Source organism: Schistocerca piceifrons, chromosome 5, assembly GCF_021461385.2.
Source record: "Schistocerca piceifrons isolate TAMUIC-IGC-003096 chromosome 5, iqSchPice1.1, whole genome shotgun sequence".
NCBI lineage: Eukaryota > Metazoa > Arthropoda > Insecta > Orthoptera > Acrididae > Schistocerca > Schistocerca piceifrons.
In genome coordinates this window covers 554,989,674-555,017,350 of record NC_060142.1, presented here as the reverse complement: position 1 = coordinate 555,017,350, position 27,677 = coordinate 554,989,674, and positions in this window count along the sequence as shown.

Genomic DNA, 27,677 nt, shown 5'->3' with positions numbered 1-27,677 from the left:
GACAGAAGAGAATCGTTCAACCTGACAGAAGTGCAACCCTCCCGCAAATTTCTGCAGATTTCAATGCTGCGCCATCAACAAGTGTCACCGTGCTAACCATTCAACGAAATATAATCCTTATGGGCTTTCGGAGTCGAAGGCCAACTCGTGTACCCTTGATGAATGCATGACACAAAGCTGTACGCCGCGCCTGGACCCGTCACGACAGACACTGGACCGTTGATGACTGGATACATGTTGTCTGATCTGACGAGTCTCATTTCGAATTGTATCGAACGGAGGGACGTGTACAGGTATGGAGACAATTTCATGAATCCATGAACCCCGCATGTCAGTAGGAGACTGTTCAAGCTGGTGGAGGCTCTGTAACGGTGTGGGGCATGTTCAGTTGGAGTGATATGGGACCCCTGATACGGCTACATACGATTCTGACAGGTGACATGTACGTAAGCATCCTGTTTGATCACCTGCATCCATTCATGTCCATTGTGCATTCCGATGGACTTGGGCAATTCGAACAGTACAATGTGACACTTCACACTTCCTGAATTGCCACAGAGTGGCGCCAGGAAACCCTTCTTACACCAACTGCGACATAGTTTAAACACTTCCGCTGGACACAAACTCCTCAGACATGAACATTAGTGAGAATATCTGGGATGCCTTGCAACTAACTATTCAGAAGAGACCTCCAACCCCTCGTACTCTTACGGATTTAAGGACAGCCCCACAGGATTCAGACATTAGTCGTGTCCGTGCCACGTCACTCTAGGCTGTGGCTTCCACGCCTTTCAGGCGTGGTAATCAAGACAATTTGAAGTCAGGAATGATGCCCATAAATCTCTAAATTGTAGAATGGTGTCCCTCATATGCAAGTCTGCTAAATTAAAAATACGATGACAGTTATTGAAATGATTGATATTAACACACCCACACACTTGAGGGAAACCGAAAATGTGTTTCTGTAGCCCACTTCCCAAAACTCCGCACTACAAGTTGCAACTGACAGGTCATCGTTTCAACACTGGAAGGGAAACAATAAACAGCAAAATCGTTCACAGATAATTAGCGCTGTACCGAATTCTCTACCATGTATGTGACTGTGTTGATGGTTGCGGCAAAGAGCGTAGTACTTCAAACAGTGTCCTAAGGAACGCCATTCTATCGCTCAAAACGATCAGGCAGTACGTCACCAACTCAGGGCCTAAAAAGAGTTTACAGAGGAAGGACTGTGTGAAGACTGAGAGTTTGTCACGAAAGCCCTATTGATGGAGTTGCACAAGGGTGCTGAGTCTTCAGGTAGTGTCGTACACCTTACTGATATCAAAGAATGTACCGAGACAATGATGTTTACGTAGGGAAGCGTGCTGAATAGACGCTTCTAGTATGGCTAGATTGTCTACGACGGACCTACATCTCCGGAATCCACACTGAAAGAGACCATGGAGTTGCATCGTCTCTAACAACCAGACCAGACGATCGTTAACATTTCGCTCATGGGTCATTCCGACACAACTTATTAAGTCGTCACCTCAGTAACTACTGCGGTGCTGTTTGAGGAGAGCTATCAGAATAGCCTGTCTCCACTTGTTGGAAAACTGGCCCGTCTGCTGTTTCAAATTAAAACATTCGAGGAGGATATCCTTGGACGCTGCTGGCAAATGTCGTAGCACTCAGTGCTGGATGTGGACGTGGCTGGGTGCAGCATCACGAGTCTCAGACAGCCATTCCAGCTCCCACATGGAGAACGGGCAGTTGTAATTCTCAGTGTTGCGCGAGCTGAAGTCGAACTTGCCCCTCTCTGCAGTCGCATGGTAGCGGCGAAACACTTGATCCTGGCTAGCATCGGCCATAGTCACTGTAAACTGCTCTGACATAGTCTGAGAGACGCCCCTGAGCATTGTGTGGAAGTCTGCTTTTGGGGGTTTTTGCAGGAGATACTCCGGATGGCTTCCCATACATTTGAAGAACAAGTGGAATGGCTGATAGAGTCCAGGAACGCTTGTCATGACCCTTCCTTGTGAGGTCGAAAAAGTGCACGCCTGTCTTGGATTGCTGGACTGCTGGTCCAGCAAGGAACAGGTTGCCTCCTAAGATGACCTGAGGACTTTTGAATCGATAAGTCGGAAGCATCATGGATCGCTCATGTGATGTGGTCCGGCCATTCCTGGACGCTGTCGCAGAATCGAAACACAGCGAGTTGGCTGAACAGCTTCCAATTAGCTCTGTTGACCATCCGCTACTGTGGATTTTCTTCAAGTAAACCTGCATCGAGTAGGCAGATCCACAGTGGGAACTGGTCTCTCTAATGAAGGTTAGTTGCTTCCTCCTGAGCTGTCTTTGAAAGGGTAAGAGAGCAGCAGCTAGTGTCAAATGATGAGAATGGCCAACTAGTAGCCGAGAAAAGAGTAGACTCCTATATTGAGGATGCACAGCTCCTGAAACATCATAACGTTCTCCAAGACTCGACCTACAGGTCAAGTTTATCTCGAACCCCATAATACGTAATGAGCATTGAAATCACCCAGTACGAGAAATGGGCCGAGGACTTGACCAGTAATGCCTGTGAGAGCCTCAGACTGTATTGTATCATATATAGGCAAGTACAGTGAGAAAATAGCGTTCTTCTGCCCCACGTGAATGGTAATGGCTACTATTTGTAAGTCAGTAACCAAGGAGAGAAGTGGAGTGTGTTATTGCAAAACAAAGAAACCCCACTCTTGGCTTGGCCCCCAGTCAGTTTACCATTTCGGTGAAGGATATAGCTCAACAGCACAGGGCCCTCAGAGACTTTAAAACTTTTTTTTTTTTTTTTTTTTTTTTTTAAGACAACCATTAATGTTCTACTGTAGGATGGGAGCCATCCTGACTTTCTGCCAGAGAGCCGCAGTGGGTGGAGGCTCAGTCTTTGAACGAGATGAGCGCTCTAGTCCGACATCAAGGTTCATCATCTCTGAAGAAGAGTTCAGAGAGGCATCAGAGAGGATGACGTCGACATTGTCAGACTGCATACTTTCAGTCTCCATCAGATTCTTCGCCTTCTGCTGTGACTTTTCGGTCTGACTGGGCTTCAAAAACAGAAGTAGTAGTGGCAGCACTGGACTGTGGACCAGACGGAATCCTTGGGTAGACAACGAGATCCGCAACATCGGCAACCACGGCCTATTCAGACATTCTTGGGGGCCGAGGGGGCTGCGGAATAGCTGCAGCAGCACAAGTGCATTGACCAGCGCAGTTACTACTGCTGATACTAGCAAGACTGCTTAAGAACCGAAGCAAACGTTGGGGGCAGCCTTTTTGGACTCAGTAGCCGGCCGCGGTGGTCTCGCGGTTGAGGCGCTCAGTCCGGAACCCCGCGACTGCTACGGTCGCAGGTTCGAATCCTGCCTCGGGCATGGATGTGTATGATGTCCTTAGGTTAGTTAGGTTTAAGTAGTTCTAAGTTCTAGGGGACTGATGACCACAGCAGTTGAGTCCCATAGTGTTCAGAGCCATTTGAACCATTTGGACTCAGTATCTGGGAAGCGTTTAATAGTCTTAAGCTCTTGTATCTTTCGTTCTTGCAGTCCCAATTTCAACCAGAGCGAGCCCCAGAGCAAGGAGATGAATAAGCGACTCCTTGATCGACGCCTTATCACATTTACCACAAGTTGCTTCTCCCTTACACCCACGAGTAGCACGCCAAACGTGCATTATGTTGGGGACATAAGGCCACACTCTGAGACGAAGCAAACCAGCATTAATATGCCCAGGAAGTTTTGTGCAACCCCCACAGTTGGATAAAGAAATTGGAGTATACCATAGCGGATATCGACGAGGAAGGTCAACAACGGGCCAGATTTTCAACGTGCGTCAAATATTGGAGAAAACTGTTGGATATAGAATTGGAACACTTGACTTTAATGCTGCATTTGACAGCGTCAATAGAAACCAGTTGTTTCGTGCCTCACAGGAGATGGGGATACAGGGAAAACTCCTGATAATGGTTAAAATGATAATGTCTGACGTAAGAAGCTGCATTCGAGTTCGAGGAAATTACTCAGTCCCCCTGGAAATAAAAATTTGGCTACTTTAAGGAGATGCATTAGCATGCTTATTTAACGTAGCACTCGAGAAAGTGATTAGGAAAGCAGGCCTACAGACCAAGGGCCCCATCTACCATCTTTTACAAGTCAGTGCAGATTTTAGCATATGCATATGACGTAGACATCATAACACGGACAGTACCAGCACTAAAAGAAGCTTTTACAGCGTTAAATCAAGGAAGTAAGAAGATGGGTCTTATGATCAATGAAAATAAAACTAAATACATGGCCTGTGGGAAAGCATATCAACCCAAATTGCTATGAACTTTCTTTTGAAAGAGTTGATAGCTTCAAGTATCTTGGTTCCACAGTCGCTTCCTTTAATGACATCTCAACTGAGACCCGTTGGTCTTCTTCCATTCCACGCAGCCATCTTGGTCGAGGTCGACCTCGACCTCTTTGTCCTCCTGAGTTTCCCAAGAGAATCTTCTTTATCGCCTCAGGCTCCTCCATTCTTGCCACATAACCTGTCGATTTTATCCTACCTGATCGTACGATTTAAGTTACAGAAGCATCGAAATGTATCATAAGACTTGCTTGACTTAACACTGTAAAAGCTTCTTTCAGTGCAGTGTACCTTTTCCTCTATTGTTCTCTCTCATACACAGGGCCAATTATTTTCCTCAAAATTTTCAAATCCGTCGAGCAGCCTTGCATCGATTTCCGTCAAGGGCCATGTTTCCGAAGCATATATGAGAACTGGTCTAAATATTTATGCTGCTGAGGAGTCTTGACCGGAGTAAATTATTCAGGGCGAAATATGCCTTACTTGCTGATAGAAAGAAGTAAGATCTGTTACTGTTTACGCTGAGAAACTTTTTGATGACAGAGAAATATTTCCTGAATTTTAAATTTTTACTGTATCTAAATATTATGGAGATAATGTAAATAAAACCTGCCCAAGGAAAAGTTTTCATGTCCTTTTGAAACGTGATTTACCTTTTATCAGCTTAAGTACACAAATGTTAGAAATTTTGTATTTCTGGTGTGTTGAAACAGTTTAAGGTAAACAGATCAGAATTACTGTCATTTTGGGGAACTTACGGGGAATTTTGAAAAGAAACGTTGGTTTTACCTAACGGAAACATCAGAGTGAGATTAATTTCATATTTTGTGATTGTAGTAAGCTGTTCTTAACTTCATGATAACACCTCAAGTCCTTGTGAATTAGAAATGCAAGTGAGAAAAGAAAATGTTTTATGTTTTTCAAGCTATTTCAGTTCTTATATTCTTCTGGTAACAATGTAACAGGGAAGTTCTGTAGAGGAGGAGGATTTTCATATCAAAATAATATATGAAGGTCAGTTGTAAGCGGATTCTTGGTTCAGAATAATGCTGTATTGACATTAGTGATGTATGTGAATTATATTCAGATTGTTTTTCCTTTGCTTGTGGTAGTACTGAGATTTTTTGAAGCTATGAAGTAGTGTCTAGTCATATTATTTGTGTTGTGAAGAGGTTTACGCTACTTTGCGACTTGTGGTGTCGCCAAATGGTTTGACATTCTGCGATGTACATAATGATGAAGACGACTGCTACGGTCGCAGGTTCGAATCCTGCCTCGGGCATGGATGTGTGTGATGTCCTTAGGTTAGTTAGGTTTAAGTAGTTCTAAGTTCTAGGGGACTGATGACCTCAGTAGTTAAGTCCCATAGTGCTCAGAGTCATTTGAATCATTTCATAATGATGAAGATGATGGTGATAAGGTAGATATGTTGATGTGTTATGGACTGTTTGATGTTCTGATTTGTGATTTTGTATCATCTTATTTGTGATAACTTGTTATATACAGTTCTGAAGAATGACCCTGATAATTTTTACTATAGTAGCGACCCACGATGCGCAGGGGACCATTAAGTATCTGTGGCCAAATGGCTTGTGCGGTGTAGTGTATTCTGTTTGCGGACCACAGCGTAGAGCTACGAAGACATTTCGTCAGAAGACAATGTTAAGTAATTGAAAACCATCACTTTAATACTTCTTAAGCGATGTAAGCAGCGCCGACCAGAAAAGTTGTCTGGAGGCATAAATGTTACGTGTTCCATATTGAATTGGCGTTTAGAGTTGCAAGTCATGTCGGGAGCACTTGCCAATGGGAGCAATATGTTTATAATTTGAATGTATGTGAAACATACTGTGTGCAAATCATGTGTTTATGTATTCGCAAGTGATTCTGTATGCATCGGAGGCTACCTCAGGTAGCACAAATTAAAGAAAAAATAAGAATAACGCACGTGATGTATATGTTCACCTCGTGTTACGGCACCCCTCTTGTGAAGTTTAGTGTCCACTGCGATACGTTGCTGAAACTCGTGGACTCTTTGTAGCAGACATCTTCGCCGTGTCGCATAAGGAATGGTCTCCACATCTAAGTTTGATTCAGAGAAGCCACAAAGCTGAAAGATTAGTCATCCGTTGAACTGCTGAGAGAATGAAGCAAAGTTGCTGAAGTAGTTCCTCGGAATTTATTTACTTGTAACATAAAAAACAAAACACCACATATTATGGATTCACATGTTGTTTTTCCTTTACAACTGTTCTCAAACGACTACATTGAAAGTATTGGTTAAGAGCGTTTCCTTATTTGAAAATGTAGGTCTCACATGGTAACTTGCTGAGACCGTTTTCTCCCTGTTTTCTGTCATATTTATTACGATACTTCAAAGTTGAGTATCACAGCCCATTCTTAGAAGAATTTTCTGTGAATCAGGATTGCGAATTACGATTGTTGAAAACTGGCAAACAGAAACTGGCAGTCGGTAATCGTTGTCACATTTCGAAATAGTTAGATCCACACATTGAGAGGTGAATGCTAGGTAAAAATGCAGAATGGAAAAATGTAACCTCAGCCTTTTGGTTTCGAGACACATGTTCCACCGGTATACCAGCACACCATACGAAATTATATATCAGCAGCTGTATTCATAAGTCGTTGCTGCTCTCAAGAGATGTGGCAGCTGTTCATGAGTTGGTAGTGACATCGTTTTACAACCTAAATTTATTGTAATTCAGACAATTTGTAGTGTATCTATTAGTCATAAACGGGGGTAGGGCCCTACAGCAGTTCTTGAGATTAGCCTGCATATATAAACTGATGAAAAAAAAGTCTCCAGTTCACATAAGTGTAGAGATGGTGAAGTAACGTTTTGGTCTGTGGGTGTGCTAATGATTTCTATGCATTGCTGTAGAGTGGGTCTGACAATTAGGTGGTAAGTGAATTTATGGTAATTTCACAGTTTTCAAAAGATGTGTTCGCTGAAAAACTTTATGTGAAATACGAAAGATACTGTTATTGCTGACTAAGTTAATGTAATACCTGCTGAACAAACTTTGAAATTTTCTCATGTACTTTATGCGTTGCTGAATATAAATAAATTTATCATTACTAAACATGGATGGGGATTGTTCTTGTTTATAAATATCAAATATACTTCATGGTTGTAACAAATTTAACTTAGGCAGCGTTAACTTGCTTCACAGTATATATATATATATATATATATATATATATATATATATATATATATATATATATATATATATATATATATATATTGCGGAAATGGAAAGTGCTGCTGATGTGTGGTAGCCAGTCAACAGATTGTAACAGTACAATGGTACTTAGAAACTGTATTTTATGCAAATATACACTTCTTAAATGGAACACACTAAAAGTATAGTAAGTCAGAACGTCCGTGGCGTTTGTTACAAAATTCTACTGCGAGTCATTTACGAGATATCGAGTTTCTAAAACTTCCCCTATCGACACTTGTACAACAGAGGTGGTAGCACACACTAAGGAAGAACACGAAGGCATAATATACTGGTTATGCGGATTCTGAGCAGTAACAAAACAACTGACCAGACTGTCGTAATACAAGCTTCCAGTATGGTATGGAACAACTGCTGCACACGTGCTAACATTTCAGTGGAGATGTCCGAGCAGGCTGCACTAATATGTCGATGCAAAGTGTAGACAGTCTTTCTGCTTTCCTCACAGAAAAAAATTCTATAGTCGTCGAATCCAGTGAATGGGCCAGCCCAGATACAGATCGTCAGTGCCCAGTTCAACGATCTGGAAGCGATTCATGCAGACACTGTGGGCTGGACAGCAATCATTTGGTGTCACAGGTTCCACCTAGTCTTCAGAGAAACGTCTTCTAGCATCCATGGAAGATGGTCTGTTATGATGCTGCAATATTTGTGCGTGTTCAGTCTTCCGTCTCGGAAAATTGTGAAAAGCGGGCATAATATCTTATGGTTCACAATCCCACACCACACGTTTATACTCCATGGACTCTGACGTTCCATTTGAGGAAGCCAGTGGGGACTGTCACCAGACAAAGAGTCCATGTTTCGGCGGTTTACCTGGCCAGGAATAGTAAATGTGACTTCATCACTAAATAAGATATATGATGCATCTGCAGTCTCCTGTCTTAATGCCAATGTACAGAAGTTAACACGACTCTCATACATGTTTCCATGCATGTCTTGATGGAGAGAAATGTGACAGTGATGGAACCTATGCCGATGTAGAATGGGTAGGCCATCTGTTTGACTCTTCATCCTGCTATCATGCTGGATCTAACATTTTCAGCTGCAACAGACGCAAGAACATAAATCTCTTCCTCGTGTGTCGTCATTCGTTTCGTTCTGTTACGTTCTGCATAAAGAAAACGAAGTCAGAGCATACGTTTAGATGAAAAAATGTTCGTTAGACAAAATTAAAAAAAAAACAGCTTTCTATTGGAATTATATCCGCGTTTGTAAATGTGGGGGAAAGAAGGATAAGTGGCCAGGTTGGGAAAAGTGGCCACTGCTTATTTAATATTTTCAACAGTGCTGCTACCTACCGAGAAGAGTCCACACTTGCTGCAATCGACACCATTAGTGTTGTTACTGACGCATAACATTTAGGTTTTCCGAACTTTTGATGTAAGGTAAGTCACTCATTTTACTTTAGTTGCTTCACTTTCATGTGGAGCGATAGGTTTTTATGATATCAAGGTTCACGCACTGCCCTTTGGTTTAAACATATGAGCCATTGTCGTTTCCTTCGGTTGCATTGTTTCGAGTGTGAGCCACTGATACAGACAGGGCGTTCGATCGGGAAAACTGCTAGTGACAATTTGCTACTTCCGTATTTTCTGCATAGTGTAACAATTTTAATTAAAACATTAGAAATCCTTCTATACACAAAACTAATATCCGTTGTACTGCTCTTCTGCAAGGTTATGCTAGAGTTTCAATATCCCAAGCAAATACCTCCACAAAATAGAGCAACAAACGTGGGACACTGCTGCGATGCTAAAGGTAATTGAAGCAGAAAAGAATGATAACATGTCTTTCTCAGCAGCAGCAAAACAATTCAATATTGCAGGTAACACGCTAAAACAGAGAGTTCCAGGGGAACATAGAGGTGCAGCCGGAAGTAAAAAGGTTATGGACAGCTTAAGGGTAACAGTCAGTGAAGAACAAGACCAAGAAATCCATGGCTACATTTTTGAAGTAGTACGCAATTTTATATAATTACAGTGAATGACCTGCGGCGATCAGCATTCCAGTTGGCATAGCACAACAAACTACCACATTGTTTCAGCAAAGAGTCTGAAATTGCAGGCAAGGACTGGATTGGTAAGATGACTGAGCTGGGGACACTGGGCTTATGAACTGTGTGCTGGATGTGATGAGGACGGTAACAACTTCACAAGCGAGTTCCCTACACGACTTAATATTGTTCCTGAGTGAATAAATTGTGAATCAATTAGATTGAAATCGTAACCCATAATTAGTGGTTTATTTCCCTATTTATATCATTAGGAATAGTTGAAATTTTTGTGGCAACAGGGTATTCCTACACGTTTCTTTCTCATTTGTGTTCTTGTTCTAATAATTATCAATGGTGAAATAAAAACTATAAGCCTACCCATGTTTTAAAAGTAAACAATCTGCCTGGGAATGATGGCAAATGTCTGACCACTTTACCCCATTAGGTAGGGAAAAGTCGCCACTATGTAAGCGTTCAGAAAAATGTTTATATGCCCTTTAAAATATATTCTTACCTTAGCTACAAATATTTGGTGTGATATCTTACAGTATGTAGATTCGACATGCATATGCCACAAGCTTCAGTTAATACACCTGATGTTATGAAAATTCAGTTTCCCCACCTTCCCCCAACGAACATTTGTTTGACACAGAATGTGTCATGGAGGCCATTGTCACACATGCTAAAAGACTGGTGAACGTTTTTGTACACTTAGAAACTTTTAGTGATTTAATGGACCTTTCTGATAGTACATGTGCAAGGTGGCTATTTAGGAATTTTTTTTTTTGATTTTTTAAAATCTGCTACATGAAAAATCAGCATGTCATATAACATAATGTTTACTAAAGAAAATTTATATTTTTTTCATGGTTTTCATTATTTTCATTGTGAATGAACAATTCTAGGTAAACTCTCGTTTGTTTAAAAATTTTAATTTTTTTAAATGTACGATTTTTATTCAAAAAACACATATTTCTACTCAATTTATATTTTCCTCACTAAATAATTATCCACAGTTAACACCTTACCAAAAATTATAGTATACAAATAAATGCACAAATTTTTCATAGATTGATAATTTTCATATATGTTCCATAAAATCACACAATCACCATGTTCAGTAGTGTGTAAGGGAATGTTGTAATTAGAGAGGATCTTTGGGAATTTCGCTTAGTTACAGAAGTCTACAATTCCACTTTTTTTTAAAAAAAAAAAGACCTGTTTTCATCTATTTACAGTTGTAAAAAACGTGACTCATGTTTCTGACATTTATGAAGTTTATTTAGACTTGGGCAAATCTTCAGTTTATACATATGTTTTACCGATTACATATAGACAGTTTCACATGGTACCAGGTTTTACCACGAAAATTTGTTTTCCTATAAACGTCAGTAAAGGCTTATTAAACACAATCTCAAATTCAATTCTATTTTGTAAAGTCATTCATTACTCATGAGAGATGTCAAAAATATCTCACCAATCGATATTACCTTACATTAACGTCAGTACAGGACATCTGCAACTTTCAAAAAATATGTAATTTATTTTGCTACTTTCATAAATATATTTCGTTTTGATAATAATTGCAATAATTATTTTGGAATTACGTCAAATATTAAGCAGGAGAGGGCAATGAATTTTTAATTTGAGTCACTGGTAGTTCTAGAAATTTCTGGAACAAATCATAATTAATAAAATTTGTAGATATAGCGCAAAAATAGTTAATTCACTACTTTTGTCCCAACAGTACTGATGAACAATGCGGAAAGCTCTATGCTAGTTAACAACGAACAACCATATATTATGTCTCATAACAATATTGTAACTTACTAGAGGTAAAGAGTACTCGACACTCTGTGCGCATTGAACAGTAAGAAGCGGAAGTAAATGACAGGCACCTGAAAGATAGTTGAAAAAACCTGAATGTAATTCTTTGTCAAGAAGGTTATGCACACATCACAACTCCAGGACACTGACGTCAGCTGCAAGTTAAGTAAAACATTTCAAATCGTTATAAAGTATCCTCTTAAGTATTTATTACAAATGTTTGCGTTGTAGTGGTAGACACTTACAGGGAATGAATATAGATTAATTTATTTCTTCAGAGTGTTACGGGATACATGTAACTGGCAAGAAATCACTTTCCCCATAATATCGCAGACGAACTCCGACACGGAGTGGAAGCAGCACGGAATACTGTAGCTGTGTCTGTTATCCGACCCACTTAGAACCAATAATCAACCCTCTTAGAACCGTTGTAGCTGCCAGAGGTGTCAGCTACATGTATTAAAATTGGCACTATGTTGATAATCACTACAAAATTTATCATGCACTCTTCCTACTACGGTGTATAATTGCAGTACAAAAATTCGTTATATACTACCCTCCCTGGTTGTGCAGCTGTAGTGGTGGGCAATATGGATTCTGTTTGTACAGTCTCCACTGTTAGACGGTACCAGAAGTACGCCTAACCAGACACCGTCGGATGGCTTGCTATGTTTAGATGTGGAAGTGTATCATGAACTGACAAGAAAGATTCACAGGCAATAACGACAATTATGTTGTTTCCTCTTGGGAAGATTTCATCGTCGTGTCGAGAGTTAGCCTCGCTTAATCACACATCAAAAAAGTTTGCAGACGTCAGGGAAATCAACCTCCGAGTTCGCTTAAGCAATCACCCAGCAGTTCCCGCCAGCTATTTTCCGACCTCTGCGTTATTTCCCATGGGAGGAGAAATATTTGGTTAGCACATATTTCGTGGAAATAAGCTAGCCCTGTACCGCATTACACGTTCTCCTATTTCAGTGTTAGGACTTAACAGTTTTCTTTTCTTTCCTACCATAACAGCAAGTTCTATCTCCAACCGGAGCCTGTACGGTTACTAGACGCAAATTTGTGTCACCACTTAAGTGAATGGATTAGTCAGCGATCTAGTCACAACATACAAGGGTAGCCTTGACGTACCGAAGTGGTTATGGAAGAACTCTGAACGTTCTTGTACTTCTTGATACACTCTGAAAACAGTTCTATAGTTTCTAGGGTCAGAGTGAACATCAAACAGCATTAACTCATAGTGATATTATGTCATTCTGCCTGGCTAGAGTGCCCACAAAACTGCGTAGGAAGGATTTTAGCTTCCGTTGTCATCGTTAAACGTGGGCAGCAAGCTGAGATGGATTATAGAAGCAATGTCAGATATCTTTGGGAAATGCAGGAAGACTTGTACTGGATTCACACTTGTTGCCGACACTAGAAGCTGACATCTTTACAGAAAGAGTTGTAAGGCTTTGTCCATCACTATTCGTTCTCACGTAGTGGTACATTGGAAAGTACCCTTTGTCATAGGCATCACAGTGTTTACAGAATACTCTGTAGATATGGACGGCAAATAAAATCACTGAAAGCAACAGTAAAAGGATTGGAAGTAATTGTCGAGTGACCTAAGAGGAATTAGCTCGTAATACTATTTGTACTGAAAGCAGGTGACAGGCTTAGATTTATTTGAAGAATAGTCTGACGAAACAAGTAGCTTACAAAATACTCGTCCGACCTACTCTTTTTTATTGGTCGCCTGAGAAGAAATATATAAGAGCGGCGTTTCGTGTAAACGTTTGGTGAGCGCTAGACCGTTACGATGATCGTGAAACTCAAGTAGCTGGCGCTACAAGAGAGACGCTGTGCATCACGACTAGGTTAAAACTTCGAGAGTGTACATAGTAGAGAAGAGTCAGGTAACCTAAACCTTATTTCGTCCCACGCGATTCTCCCATAGCAGTCGACAGAGAAGACATACAGCAGTTAATTGACAGTCATTCGTGTCACGTGTTTTTCACGAATGGGACAAGAAGAGCAAGAAATAATAATAGTTCCAGAAGTAAGATGGCTTCCAGAGCAGAAATGCTGACATTAGAGGCGCCCATATCCTGTTAGACGAACCGTTCGTTTATTCGGCTCCACTGGTCGAGCAGATGCCCTTAAATCAAAATGAATAGGCGGGACGACGGCCGTACTTCTCTCCTTCCGAATACGAGTGCAGCGTCCCTATGTTTGCATTTGCCGCTCTTGGTAGCTACAAATTTAGGCAGTATTCATTTGTTGGTAGCTCAGTGTTCTCTTCTTACCATTTCCTGTATGTAACAGACTCTGAAACGGCCTCTTTTAATAATTTCTTTCTGCAATAGACAGTGGAATAAATCGAAAAAGAAATCAATCGATGCGTTTGTGAAGCTGTAGCAACATGTTTACATTCCATTTATCTAGAATCTCTGGACCAGCGCAAAGTGCCAAGCGACTGGAGAAAAGCGCAGGTGACTACTGTATATAAGAAGGGTAAAAGAATGCACCTGCAAAATTACAGACCGATATCCTTAACATCGGTCTGCTGCAGAATTATAGAGCATGTTCTGAGTTCGAATATAATAAATTTGGATGTATACGAATCATCAAGGCTTTAGAAAGCATCGCTCGTGCGAAACTTAGCTTACTCTTTTCTCACCTAATATACTGCAAACTTCAGATGAAGCTTAACAGACAGATTCCGTATATGTATATTTCCGAAAATCATTTGATATCGTACCCCACTGCTGACTCTTAACGAAGGTACGTGCATACGGAATAGGCCGCCAGATATGTGGTTGGCTGGAAGACTCCTGAAGTAATAGAACCCAATGTGTTGCCCTCGACAACGAGTGTTCATCGCAGACGGGGGTAACATCGGGAGTACCACATGGAAGTGTGATAGGACCGTTGCTATTTTCTGTATACATAAATGATCTGGCAGATAAAGTGGGCAGCAATCTGCATGTTGTTCGCTGATGATGCTGTGGTATACAGGGAGGCATCGATGGTAAATGACTGTACGTTGATAAAAGATGAACTAGAAAAAATTTCTAGTTGGTGTGATGAATGGCAGCTGGCTCTTAACGTAGAAAAATGTAAGTTAATGCGGATGAGGAGGAAAAACAAACGCGTAATGTTCGGATACAGCATTAGTAGTGTCCTGCTTGACACAATCCCGTCGTTTAAATATCTCGGCGTAGCGTTGCGAAGCGATGTGAAATGGGTCGAGCATGTGAGTACTGTCGTAGTGAAGGTGAATGGTAGATTTCGGTTTATTCGCAGAATTTTAGGACGTGTAGTGCATCTGTAAAGGAGACCGCATTTAGGACGCTAGTGCGACCTAATCTTGAGCAGCAGGTCGGACTGAGAGAAGACATCGAAGCAATTCAGAGGCGAGCTGCTAATTTGTTACCGGTAGGTTCGATCAGTATGCGAGTGTTACGGATATTCTTCGGGAGCTCAGGTGGGAATCCCTGGAGAGAAGACATTCATTCCGAAGAACACTACTGAGAAGGTCTAGAGAATCGGCAATTGAAGCTGACTGCAGGACGACCTTGCTGCCGCCAACATACATTTCGCGTAGGGAGGACGAAACGAAGATAGGATACGAGAAATTTGGACTCGTACTGAGGCATATAGACAATCGTTTTTCCCTCGTTCTGCATGTGAGAGGATGAGGAAAGGGAACGACTAGTTGTGGTACAGGGTACCCTCCGCTATCCACCGTACGGTGGCTTGCAGAGTATCTACGTAGATCATGTAAATACTGTAAAGTAGGTCCTCTGCAGAGTCCGGCGAGGAAAAGCCTGTACAAAAGAGACTGAGTACAAAACGTCGCGAAATGACGTTTTAAGAAATGATGGAATAACTTGCATGATACTGGAGGGAGCTGCAGTGCGCGAAAACTGTAGAGAAATATCTGCAATAAATGAAGGAAGAAGTTACGTGTAAGTGTTACCTTCAGCTGAATTATAGGGGGGCTGCATCAAACCAGTGTGAAGAAACCTAATAATAAGATGTCATGTATCTCCCTGACTTTCTGGACGGTTAGGAAACTTTAGCTAACGATTTGCTCCGAGATCCTTGCAGCGTCAAGATTTTCTTTCTGTCACAGTTTCCAGCGACGCTGAAATCACTTAGAGACGTAGTCGTTTTTATTTTTAATGGTCACCAGTATTCTGACTGGTTTGGTACAGCCCCTCACGAATTTCTCTAGCGTGGCAAACTCTTCGTTTCGCATTAACACTTCCACTCTACGTCCACAGTTATTTGCTTGATGTATTCCAGTCTTTGTCTTCGCCTTCATTTTTTACCCTGTAAAGTATCCTCTAGTACCATGGAGGTTATTCCCCGATGCCTTAATACAGGTTTTATCATCTTGTCCCTTTTTCTTGTCAGTGTTTTCCCTATATCCCTTTCTTCGTCGGTTCTCCAAAAGTACATTCTCAGAAATTTCTACCTCAATTTATGGCCAGTTTTTAATACTAGTAGACTTCTATTGGCCAGTAACACCCTATTTGCCTGTGTTAGTCTGCTTCTTATGCCTCCCTTGCTTTGTTCGTCGTGGGTTATTTTGTTTCCACTGTAGCAATGTTCTTTAACGTCGTCTACTTCGTGACCAACAATTATGATGCTACGTTTCTCGCCATTCTTATTTCTAATACTTCTCAATCATTTTCTCAATCCATATTCTGTACTCATTGGACTGTTAACTACGTTCAACAGATCTTGTAACATTTCTTTACTTTCAGTGAAAGTAGCGATGACATCAACGAATCTCGTCATTCATATCTGTTCACTCTGAATTTTGATCCCCTTCTTAAATCTTCCTTTTATTTCCGTTGTTACTGCTTCTATGTATAGATTGAACACTAGAGTGGAAGAAAACTATCCTGTCTTACATACTTTTTAATTGGAGCATTTCTTTCTTTGTCTTCCGGTCTTATTGCTGCTTCTTGGTCCTTGCACACACTGTGTATCATCCGTCTTTCCCTGTAGTTTACTCCTGTTTTTCTGAGAATTTCGAACCTCTTACACCATTTCACACTGTCAAATGCTTTTTTTCGGAAGACCAATACTATGAACGTACCTTGATTATTCTTCAGTCTTGCTTCCATCATCAAGTCAGAACTGCCTCACTGGTGCCCTTACCTTTCCTAAAGCCAGACTGATAGTCATCTAACAGATCCTCAGTTTTAATTTCCTGTCTTCTGTGTATTATTTTTGTCAAGAGCTTGGGTATATGAGATGTTAAGCTGGTTGTGCCATAGTTTGGTACCTATTCTGACGCTACCCTTTACTACTACAAGAGCAGTTCACCGACAATGTTACTCCTGTGAAAGGAATTTAGAACGACCGTGATTGTGTGTTAATGGGAAAAGTATCGGGCAATAATTCGTCACTCAATGAGTGACTTTTTTTAGTGTAACAAAATGAATCACCTATAGCCATCCATATGTTGTCATTTATTGTGTAGCTACCAGTTTCGGCCCCTCAATGCACCATCTTCAGGCCTTAGTTGATGCTTAAAGGGTTATCACGATCCATTTACGTGGTTCATCAGTGGCCAACAACTGGTTTACGCAGACTACCTGTAACTGTGTTGTCTCTCCAACCATCAACTATCCACAGTTAGTTAAATAAAATAAATATAAAAATGTGGAGTTCAAGAAACAGGAATGTAATGGACTCGCACAAAATTGGTTGAGCATACGCGTCAGAAAATTAAAACAAACTCTTCGCACCAAGACACTGTTAACTGATAAACCACAGAGTTGTCCACTGACTGGTGAAACAAGAGATCAGCATCAACATTATTATTGAATGGCTATACATGAATAACGGAAATGATTTAGAAAGTATGAAGAAAACAGTATTGGCCTCATAATTCCACAAATTCTCAACTGACAAGGCCAGTACATTCACTCTGCCCACCCGGGCGTGTGTCACTGTGTAAATTCCGGTAGTCTGAAGTTTCACTAGAACACGGTAACTCTATTCTTGAAGCGGCTATGGAAGCTATCAAGCCAATTTATAAGAACCTAGCTCATCCAAACTTCCCCTGAAAGAGTTTGCTTGGTCGGCTCCAGAATCCCAACGATCTTTTCAGTGGAAATGCCGTGTGGCTAGGTCCTCCCGTCGGGTAGACCGTTCGCCTGGTGCAAGTCTTTCGAGTTGACGCGACTTCGGTGACTTGCGTGTCGATGGGGATAAAATGATGATGATACGGACAACACAACACCCAGTCCCTGAGCGGAGAATATCTCCGACCCAGCCGGGAATCGAACCCGGGCCGTTAGGTACGACATTCCGTCGTGCTGACCACTCAGCTACCAGGGCGGATAGCTTTTCGATATTATCTGGATATGAGTGCTCAAAAATGTGTTTGTAGGGCTAAACAGACTCGTACGGGGAGTTAATGGCGCTGTATTAAAATTTAATGATAGATGTATGAAAAAAATGGATCTGAGCACTATGGGACAACAGCTATCGTCATCAGTCCCCTAGAACTTAAACTACTTAAACCTAAGGACATCACACAACACCCAGTCATCACGAGGCAGAGAAAATCCCTGAAGATATATGAGGAGAATAAGAGATGTGGCCAATCTTAACATCACCGCAGGCTGTCATACTTTAAAGAGGTTGAAATTATTAGAGAGAAAATCGTAGGTACAGTCTGCAGCCAAGTTCACTACCAATGTAGCTAGGTCACCCAGGAGGGGGAAACTGCTAGAGAAGACGGGTGAGAATGAAGAAGATGCTGGGTGCTGTAGCCTTAATTTAAAAATAGAAGTGAGTTTTAATCATTTTAAAATTTAAACGCGATTTTCTCAAAATGACTTCTTATCCTGTCTATACCTACACAAAAAAACATTGGTGATAGCTACATGAAATCATGTGGACACGTATGTTGGCGAAAATATGTATTTAAATCCAGAGGGACGCATAAAACGTCATCGAAAATTGTGCTAAACGCATTCTCTGAAAATTATTTCGAGCAGTTAGTTCAGGAGCCCACTCGAATAGTACACGGTTGTGAAAACACACTTGACCTCTTAGCAACAAATAATCTTGAGCTAATAACGAGAATTAAAACGGATGCAGGAATTAGTGAACACAAGTCTGTCGTTGGAATTGATCAACCTTGGTACACAAAAAGGGTCAGGACGGTGTCGCAGGAAACACGAAAAAAGCATGCGAAATTTAAACAAATGAAAAATCTGCAAGATTGCCATTCTTTTACAGATGCTAGAGATTCAGCGCGAACTTCAATGTGAGATGCTTGTAACAGTTTCCACAACGAAACTTTGTACTTAACCTGGTAGAAAATCCAAAGAGATTCTAGTCCAATATAAAGTATTCTAGCGGCAAAACACAATCAATGCCTTCTCTCCGCGACAGCAATGGATATAGTATCGATAATAGTGCTGCAAGAGCAGAGTTACTAAACACAGCATTCCGAAATTCCTTCACCAAAGATGCCGAAGTAGATATTCCACAATTCGAATGAAGAACAGCGGCCAACGTGAGAAACTTAGAAGCAGATAAGCTGGAAGTAGTGAAACAACTTAAATCAATTAATAAAATCAAGTCTTCCGGTCCAGACTGTGTGCCAATTAGGTTCCTTTCAGAGTCTGTTAATGCAACAGCTCCATACTTAACAATCGTATAGAAACGCTCGCTCGACGAAAGATCCGTACACAAAGATAGGGAAGTTGCACAGGTCACACCAATATTCAAGAAAGGTAGTAGGATTAATTCACTAAATTACAGACCAGTTTCATTAACTTCGATATGCAGCAGGATTGTGGAACATCTAATGTGTTCGAACATTACGAATTACCTCGAAGAGAACGGCCCAACGCCACACAGTCAACACGGTTCAGAAAACATCATGCTTCTGAAACACAACTAGTTCTTTACTCACACGAAGTGTTGAGTGCTGTCGGCAACGGATTTTTAATTGATTCCGTATTTCTGGATTTCCAGAAGGCTTCCGACACCGTACCTCAAAAGCGGCTTGTAATCAGTTTGCGTGCATGTGGAATATCGGCTAAGTTATGCAAAATTATAGGACTTGCGAAGGTCGGTGGAATGGAAATGGGGCTGCAAAAGCTTCTGGTCGTGGTCTCTCGTCGTCGAACTTAAGGATGATCTCCAATCCTTTCTATCGCCAGACATGTGCGCTTAACACCTGTTAAACTGCATAAATAAAACACTGCCGACGCTGCTGACCGACAAGTAGAAATGTTAAGCAGGGCGCAGTCTATGAGGCTGAAGTCAAATGACGAATCGAATGCGTGTGTTAAGTTCCTTAAAATTCACATGCTTTTATTCATAACTAAATGCAGTTCACTGATGGTATCTTCCAAACAGATACGTGCCGCTTTAATCATTGCTAGAAACCTCAATAGCGACACTAAATAGGCTGCAAATTTTAATAAAAGTTGTTGAACGCTGACGAACATCGATTGATATTTAGCAGATCGATCAGCTCACTAAAACATGGCCTAATCCCAATGATGTAAACTTCACTCAGCACCAGCGCGAGTTCTTGAGTGCGAGATGGCACAAAATATCCAAAATGCCGACAGGTTTAAGCACAGTGGAAGTCCAGTGACACTGTTTCAGAATAAATCACGTAAGCTTACTGAAGATGACCTGACCGTATCAGGAACTAACCCCGCTGGTATCCTAAAACACAGTTCATAATGCTCAAAAATAAACAGTGCCACAATAGTGCTTCAGCGGATAAGTGTGGCGGCACCCAAAAGGAAACAAGTCCAACAGCTACGGTTTTGCAGCAAAGTCCCGTTTGCTTACAAAAAGAGTCACCAAAAGACACAACGCGTGAAAAACACAAGTCCCTCCTGTGTTCCACGCTAAATATAACCTAAGTCCGAATTTTGCTTTTCCGCGCACGCGCGGAATTCGGGTAAGTTTAACATTTCTGGAACCGAAAAAATTATCACCAAAGTGTCGCGTCAAGCAACACACGTTTGGCGTCGGCAAAGGCGCCCAGAACTGTGTCTTGGAGCTTTGTGTCAGCTCCGTTTAAATATCCTCGATCCGAAATTCCCAAAGCTAAGCCAAGTAACTGCTTTCCGTTGATCACCACTCTATCAGTTAACTTTTCTTCATAAAAGAACACTCTTAATTCTGTTTGCGCCATTATGTGCGCTCTCAAATTCTCATCAAAAAACATATAATACACAAGTTTGTAGCTGTACTAGTTTGCCTAGAATTAATGCTCTAATATTTTGGAATTATCTTTGCAGAGTGCCAAAATAGTTTTTGTCCGTTTGTGCCACTAAATAACATTACAGGTCTTTATGTAGCACCACTTTTCATACGGATTTGAAGTGTTCTTTGCCGGCCGGGATGGCCGAGCGGTTCTAGGTGCTACAGTCTGGAACCGCGCGACTGCTACGCAGATTCGAATCCTGCCTCGGGCATGGATGTGTGTGATGTCCTTAGGTTAGTTAGATTTAAGTAATACTAAGTTAGGAGGGATTGATGACCTCAGAAGTTAAGTCCGATAGTGCTCAGAGCCATTTGAACAATTTCTGAAGTGTTCTTTCCGATCCGCTGATTAAAATTCACGTATATACAAATCTTAAACAAGTATGGGCAAAACTATGCAAAAATTATCAACAAACAAATCGTAAGAATTACAGATATCATAAACTAATCATGTTGAAATGTGTATAACGACAGCCACTATCATACACTGCCTTTGCTATTCCTTTATCTGTCGTGTATTATTTCTTGTAATTAATCATAAGGAACAAATTATGAAAACTATGTTTTACCAGTGAAATGTCAGTGCTGCAAATTACACAAGCAAATGAATCGTTGCGTTTCGACGAGGCATTTGAAATGAGCACTCGCTCTGCTCCGTGCCTACACTGGTTCAAAACTTATAAGTTATTCAGTAAATTGCACATGTTACAGACTTCTTTATTTAATATTTTTTGATGTAAAATTCGTATAAATTGTATAAGCGTCTCCGCTGATTCGTCTGAAATCTTGGCTGATTCGTCTCAAACTCCTCTTCCATTTGCCGCATCGTACTTTCTTGTACTAATTTGCGTTTGCGTGTAATCAATGCAAAAATAGATAAAGCATTGTACTAAATACGTGCATGGAACGGGTAAACCCTCGTGATGTCACGTAACCGCCAGCCGTTTGAAACTGGCAGGCATACGTGGAAAGTTCCGCCGCTGACCACTCGCTCGCCGCGTCTTCCTCCCCGCTTTTTCCCGCTGCCTAGCTCACAAGGGGAGGGCCTCAGACACGGCCAACCAATTCGGCTCAAATTTGGCAGGCCGCTTGTGTACAACCTAAAACGAAGGAATCTAAGATATTTCGGGCCAACACCCCCGCGTTTTTGAGAAAATCACCTATATAGATTACGACAAGCAATCGACTCAGAATTGGCGGGATCGATAGATAATTGTAAATAGAGCATTTTTCATCATCAGGTATGGTGTCAGAAAACGCATCGAGGTGAGAAACTTTTACAACTGTCACTTCTGTACCCACATGGTAATCGCTTTTCGCCGACTCCGTCGATAGCGCAACTGCCAAGATAGCCGGCACGATAGCTCAGTGTGTTCGGTCAGCGGGTTGGCCACCCTTTGTAATGAAAACACTGAGTGAATGGATCAGTAATGAACTTCAACGGGCGTCGGGGGACGTCCGCCACGAACAATTGCAACGAACTGTAACTTAGAAAATGTGGTTGCTCGTCATAACCTTTAGGGGTGATTTTCTCAAAATTGCAGGAGTGTTGACCCAAAATATCTTACAGGCCTTCGTTTTAGGTTGTACACAAGTGACTTGCCAAATTTGAGCCGAATCGGTTGGCCGTGTGTGAGGCCTTCCCCTTGTCAGTCGGCCTCAGCAGTCGTCGGGTGCACGCCATTAAGTGTGACCGGCGATCAAACTTCTCTCTCCAGATGATAAACACAGTTCGTAGTAATTGACGGAAAGTCATCGAGTACAACATACATGATTTCTGGGGCCCCTATACAAACGATTTAGGAGACAATGTGAGCAGCCGCTCTAGGTTGTTTGCAGATGATACTGTCGTTGATCGTCTAGTAAAGCGATCAGAATATCAAAACAAATTCCAAATCGATTTAGAAAAGATATTTACCCTAAATGACGAAATGTGTGAGGTCATCCAGGTGAGTGCTAGAAGGAATCCGTTAAACTTCGGTTACGCGATAAATCATTCGAATCTAGAGTCCGTAAATTCAACTAAATATCTAGTTGTTACAATTATGAACAACTTAAATTGGAAAGAACACGTAGAAAATGTTGTGGTGAAAGTCAACTGAAGACTACGATTTATTGGCAAAAGACTTACAAGATGCGGCGCATCTACTAAAGAAACTGCCTTCACTACACTCGTCCGTAATCTTTTGGAGTACTGCAGCACGGTGTGGGATCCTTACCAGAGAGGATTAACGGAGTACATCGAGAAAGTTAAAAGAACAGCTGTACGGCTTGTATTATCGAGAAATAAGGGACATAGTGTCACCGACATGATACAGTATTTCGGGTGGACGTGACTAAAACAAAGGCGTTTCCCGTTGCGGCGGGACCTTCTCAAGATTTTTTTCAAACACCAACTTTCTCCGCCGAATGCGAAATGATTTTATTGAGGTCCACCCACATAGAGGGAAATGATCATTATAATAAAATTAGGGAAACGAAAGCTCGCATGGGAAGATATAGGTGTTCGTTTTTCCCGCGAGCTATTCGAGATATAGGATAGTAGAGAATTGTTGTGAAGGTGGTTCGATGAACCCTCTGCCATGCACTTATGTGTGATTTGCAGGGTATCTATGTTGATGTATATGTAGATGCAGAACAGAAGAGATATCGAATGTAATTGGTGATAGGAGAAAATATAAAAGTGCAGTAAATGAAGCAGACGAAAAAAAAATACACACTTCTCAAAAATGATATCGACAGGCTGTGCAGATGGCTAAGGAGTGACGGCTAGAGGAAAAATGTAAGGATGTAGTGGCATATATCTCTAAGGATAAAATAGATACTACCTACAGTAAAACTTAAGAGACCTTTGGAGAAAAGAGAACCACCTGTATGAACATCAAGAGCTCAGATGGAAAACAAGTACTAAGCAAAGAAGGGAAAGCAGAAAGGTGGAAGGAGAATATATGGAGGGTGGACACAATGGTGATGTACTAGAGGGCATTATTATGGAAATCGAAGAGGATTTAGATAAAGTTGAAATGGGAGATATGTCACTGCGTGAAGAATTTGACAGTGCACTGAAAGACGCAAGTCAACAGAAGTCCCCTGGTGTAGACAACATTCCATTACAACTACTGACAGCCTTGGGAGAATCAGCCATTACAAAACTCTACCATCTGGTGCGCAAGATGTATGAGACAGGGGAAATACCCTTAGATTCCAAGAAAAATATAGTAATTCCAATCGCAAAGAAAACGGGTGTCGACAAATGTGAAAATTGTCGAACTATTTGTTTAATAAGAAAAGTCTCCCTAAATCTGTACAAGGTCGGAACTGGTAAGTCGTGTTATTTACAGCGTCTTGGTGGCGTGCATCTGGACTGTTATTCTATCTTCACATGGTAATTGTCTTCACCACATGTCGAGCGGAAATTTCGTTGCTCATTGTCTGGACTCCTACCAGGCTGTGTGCGACACACGCTGCGTTTTGCCTTACGAATTGTTTCCAGAGGCATTTGAACAATAGAACAGCCTACAGCAATTCAAACAATAAGTTTTACAAAGCTTGACAATAAGAGAAAGAGAACATATCTAAGACAGTTAACCGAATAAATCTTCCACAGTAATATTTTTTAAAAGGAACGTAATATCTAAGTTTCCTATAGATATGGATGGGGTGCAACAAATCAAAAGTATGAGGCAAAACGGACACCAAAATCAAATGGAGAAGATTTACACGGAGCAGACAAAAATGTGAAAACGCCGAAATCATGACACATTACCATGCCTAATACGGTGTAGGAACCACGTTCGCATTCAAATCAGCTTCTAGTCAACTCGGAATGCTTAAATGTAAATACCGTATGGTTTTCTAGGGGATCTTTCACCATCCTTAACACCAAACAGTGGTAAGTTTAAGTAACAATGATGGAGGTGGATAGCGATGGGAACCGTCTGTCCAAAATAGATCATAAACGCTCAATGGTATTGAGATCGGATGACTCCGTTGGCGAAGTGTGAAGCGACAATTCATTCCTGCATTCACAAAACGTTTACTAGGCTGTACAGGCTGAGTGAACAAGAGCCCTGTCTTCTTCTGACAGAGAATCGGTATTGGGAAACAAACAGTTTACCATGGGATGGACGTGAGTAGCCAAAATCGTCACAGCGACCTAGCAGAGTAGCCATCAGGCTCATGGAATACCATCATATGGCTGCCCAAATCAACACCTATCCACCAGCATGTCTCACCTTTGGAACATAAAGTCGGATAAGATTCATCCGACCACATGACTTTCTTCCATTGCTCCTTAGCCTTGGCTTTATTGGTTGGGCATCAATTATTCCTGTTACGGGCATTTGCATGGCTGGTGTGTGGTTTTTGGATTCTGGCTCGCCCTGCTAACTCCTGCTTTTTTGTGCTGACATGTTTCGCGAGTGCGACATCCAGTTCTGCAGTGAATTTTGTAGTTATTGTCCCCTTATTTTTCGTCACAAAACCGACCGTCTGTCAGGGTCGCTCGACAAACACTTTCGTTCGCGTTACGACTTAGCGGATGATGTTCTTCCACTTTCCCTGTATTGGATATAAATCTTCGATGTCGTAACTCTTGAAATACCAAATACTCCTCGGTTACGGAAGCACCTACGATACGAACACGTTCGAATTCACTTAGACCGGTATTACACTATCATACTTCTTTGTCAAAGCTGATATGTCAAATATTTATGTCAAAGTTATTTGATGGTGTAATAGGGAACTTTGTCAAATGTCACCTGTCGTCAAATAAATATGATCAAATCTAGGGCCTCGCGGTAGATTTGATCATAAAAGTCGTTCGCCTACTGTTCACTGCAATGTGAAATGTAACCGCTTGGAGCGCTGGCGTCGCTACAGCTATCTGACGTCTCTGTAGTGTGTTTGTAAATATGACTTCAAAGTTAGTGTCTTGCTTCGACTCTTTTTTTTATGTTTTTGATAAACATGCCTCTTAGGTTTCTGTTCTACTTTGTTTATTGTTGAACTCCAGATGCCAGAAGTTAAAGAGCGCTTCATCTGTGTCGTACTTCTTATTAATTTTGTAGTTGTTGGAACACTAATTCCCTTAATTAAATTATTGAAAAGTAAAAATAGTTCATATTGCCCATATAGTGTAGTAAACATTTATTTACATTAACGTATTCCCCCTTCAGTGCTTTATAAATCGCTTCATACTTTTCTGGAATTATTTTGGTTAATGTGCAGTGTGATATTCGAGTGCTGTGTTGTAAACTAGAGTAGCTCTCTCCTGTCAAGAAATCCCAGTGTCACAGTCTGTCTGTCTTCTGCACGTATAGCATTTCTCAAAAGAGTATTCTCTTTTGTAATATGAGAAGCCACTTTACTGAGCAAATACTGAAATACACTCTCATCCATTCGTCTTCCACTAGCAACTCTCACAACGCAGAATGCTTTTAGTATCTTGACGTAATACCTATGGCTTCGTCCAAGTATGTTTCTTTTTTCTCCTCCGCTTTTCTTCCAAATACACAAACAGTGCAATTGTGGTACTAGAAGCTGCAGCGCATAATAAGAGGTTGTAGTCCGCCACCTTTAAATTTGATGAAAAATATGACGAGAGTGTAATAACCTTTTTTAGTGGCACGTCAAATATCTTTGCCAAACAAATTTGACGGATATTTGATCAGGTCTTTGATCTAATATTTGTCAATGAAATATGATAGTGTAATACTAGCCTCAGCTCTGACATAAAGCACACACAATGACACAGAACACTTTTTTCAGCATGACTGATATTAACAACGCGTTCGAGGTGAAATCAACAGTGAAGCGTGCAAACGTGGTTGGTATGTGTATATGTTCCAGCATGCCTTTGTAGCTGTGTTTCGGTATTTTTGAGCAACCCATAAAACTAATGAAATTTTCTCTTTATGAACCAAAATTCTTTGTGGTTCGGTCACTGCTAGTTCTCGCATACGGTATGCATCTTTGGTCCACTGCAGACCTCTCTACTATCAGATGGAAAGTACCAACAACCCTGCTAGAGGAACATCCACAACTGAGCATTATACTACAGATTGAAAATACCGCTACAGTAGAAAGGTTTTTTTATTTAACACACAACCATTTCTGGCTCTTATATTACCATCTTGTGTCTTAACTTAGTTCTGTGACCCCGAGCTCTGCGCTCGTTGGTAGCACACTGCGTGTTGTACAGGTCCACCGTGGCGCTCAGGGTACAGCACTAAGTTACGACACCTGAAGATGGGCGTATAAGAGCCCGAAACGGTCTGTGTTGAATAAAAATAACACTACAACTGCAGCGGTATTGTCAGTAGGGGGACTAAGTATGTGCCACCCCACTCTACATTGTTGCCAAATTTATTCAAGATGGCTTGCGAACATCGCTTGACATCATTCAAAATGGCGGCTTTTGGCGGGAAAATAGGCCAATTGTGCTACATCCACTAATATAACCTCAAGAAAAAATGGCGGGAAGTTTGAATTCCAACAGGATAACGCATGCAAAGACCGTACTTGTCTTTATTATTATTATTTATTATCATTCATTAACATTCATTATCATTCATTATCATTTATTAATATTCATTATCATTCATTATCGTTCATTATCATCATTCATTATCATTTATTATCATTCATTATCATTTATTGTTATTGACCTACCTCCACTAGAAAATTCCTCCAAATTCAAATTCCAACATGATAACAGCTGCAAAACCTTACTATTATTATTCATTATCATTCATTATCATTTATTAACATTCATTAACATTAATTGTCATTCATGATCATTCACTATCATTTGTTATCATTCACTATCATTCATTATCATTTATTAACATTCATTATACCCGCATCTCGTGGTCGTGCGGTAGCGTTCTCGCTTCCCACGCCCGGGTTCCCGGGTTCGATTCCCGGCGGGGTCAGGGATTTTCTCTACCTCGTGATGG